The 2,293-nt window shown below is 38.0% G+C and overlaps 1 long non-coding RNA gene across 1 annotated transcript; it reads right to left on the bottom strand.

Moving 5' to 3' along the window:
* LOC105118024 (uncharacterized) lies at positions 1-581 on the bottom strand. The gene is made up of 3 exons (XR_840863.1): positions 460-581; positions 316-356; positions 1-69 (listed from the first exon to the last, which is right to left on the bottom strand). It is a non-coding gene; the product is annotated as an uncharacterized LOC105118024 (long non-coding RNA).
* Between the last annotated feature and the right edge of the window lie 1,712 nt (positions 582-2,293).

Raw genomic sequence — 2,293 nt, 5'->3', positions numbered from 1 at the left:
TTTCATCGTCGCTGGCTCATAGCACTGAACCTTTTCATCTAACTGCTGCGTTCTTCCTCTCGGAGGAATCTGCACCGTATTCAATCATATACTAATTCCAATTCTTACTCTTCAAGCTTTTACAAACTTCAATTTCTCCATGGAAAAAAGAATCTAGGCTTTATATAACACACGGCAAGATAAACATCTAATAATTAACTAAATAAAGAAAGAAAGCATTTTAAGCCGATTAATCCACTCATTAATCATTTTAAATTCCACATAAATGCAAAAGATAAAATAAAATAGGCGCAAGCAATTTAGAAAAGAACTCACATAAATGTAGCTGTCGTCTAGCGTTTGATTCCATTCCGTAACTGCCACAAATTTTAACAAACAAATACTTCATTATTAATTCATTATCGCCAGCAGAAATATAAAGCATACAAAAATACGCATGTGTGTACGTATATTAGTTACCGTAAGAGGCATCGACGTCGATTGAAGGGACGATGAAAGGAATGAACATTAGCAAGAAACGACCGATCGCATATGCGAAAGCAACAACTATCAATGGCCACCAAAACGACATTTCGTATCTTTTTGTGCTCTCCATAAATCAACACATAGTTATAGGGCTTTTCTTATAAGAAAACAAGATTTTTAGCAAAGGAGATGTAAACTCAATTCGTATGATCAAAACTGTGCTCACAAAGTTTCAAGATCTATCAGGTCTGTATCCAAATCCAAATAAAAGTGACATCTTCTTAAGCGGTGTGTTAAATGCTGAGAGGGAAGAGATTATTCATGTTCTTGGGTTTGCAGAGGGGGAGCTCCCTATGAAATATTTGGGAGTGCCTCTTATCTCGTCCAGACTAAAGGCTGTTTATTGTAAGGGTCTCGTGGATCGAATCACCTCTAAAGTTCGACATTGGACTTGTAGAACACTCTCGTATGCAGGACGAGTACAACTGATTAATTCAGTTTTATTTTCCATCCAAGTCTATTGGGCATCTCTCTTCCTCTTACCTGGGCAAGTCATAAAAAGTGTGGAGCAAATTATGAGATCCTTTCTTTGGTCAGGTTCAGATATGAGAACTACTGGGGCTAAAGTGGCTTGGGATCAGGTATGTCTTCCAAAAAAGGAGGGGGGGCTAGGAATAAAGAGGATAACAGAATGGAACAAGATTGCTTTGTTGAAACACATTTGGAACCTGTGCAATGACTCAGATGGCTCAATCTGGTCTACTTGGATCAGATGTAATCTGTTGCGAGGTAGGAATTTCTGGACAATCAAGACGCCACAGAATTGCTCTTGGGCATGGAGAAAGATTCTAAAGCTCAGATCCTTAGCATGGCCGAAGATGAAGTACATCATAGGGGATGGCAGGACAACTTCTCTATGGTTTGACAATTGGCATCCTCACAGCCCGCTCGCAGATTCTTACGGCGACAGATTCATCTATGATTCAGGTATGGAAAAGAACGCGAAGGTGAATATGCTGATTCATAACTCAGAATGGAAAATTCCTACCACTCACGCTATTGGATGGCACCCCATTGTAGAAGCTATTCCTTCCAATTCGTATAAGAAACAACAAAACATAATAATAAAACCAAAAGACACAAAGATTTATAAATGAAGACTCAAATCCAATCTAAGCTTTTTACAGGTTTCCGTAGATAATCAATTTATACGACTCACGGAGGGATCAATTACAAGAATAAAAGATTATAGTTGATCAATTAGTTGTTTAGTAGTAGCAGTAGAGATTGTGATTTCATGCAGAAGATGTTAGAAATTTATGTTCCACAGCATGATCAAGAAATGACAACAACTTATCATAATAACGATTAATATTTAACAAACTTATGGGTTTATAATGAATGTATAGTTGGGCCAAGAGGAGATAAGAAAAATCTCTTTCAATATGCCTAGTCCACCTAGTAAGGCAATGAAGGCATCACTATGATTGAACATTGCATTCATTCAAGCAGAAATTGTTTATGCCAACCTAGGGGCAAGGGAGCTCAAGCGCCATGTATACATGGTACTGAGGCATGACCCAAGCACCAGGTGTGTGCTTTAGGCAGGAGCCCAAGCGCCATGTGGGCACAAGGAGGTGCCCAACCCCCAGGCAGAAGCCCAATCACCATGTGTCCCAACATAATTTTTCTTCGATAATAATAACAGTTTTTTTTAAAATCTGATAACACTACTAATAATAATAATAGTAATAATAATAGTAATAAAGAAGAAGAAGAAGGAGTTGATGAGAACTTTGAGATGGAAGATTAACGTAAGGATTAAACA

The sequence above is a fragment of the Populus euphratica genome, unplaced genomic scaffold, assembly GCF_000495115.2.
Source record: "Populus euphratica unplaced genomic scaffold, PopEup_1.0 scaffold1691.1, whole genome shotgun sequence".
Classification (NCBI taxonomy): Eukaryota; Viridiplantae; Streptophyta; class Magnoliopsida; order Malpighiales; family Salicaceae; genus Populus; species Populus euphratica.
The sequence above is the reverse complement of the archived record's forward strand: the minus strand, read 5'-3'. Positions and strand labels throughout refer to the sequence as shown.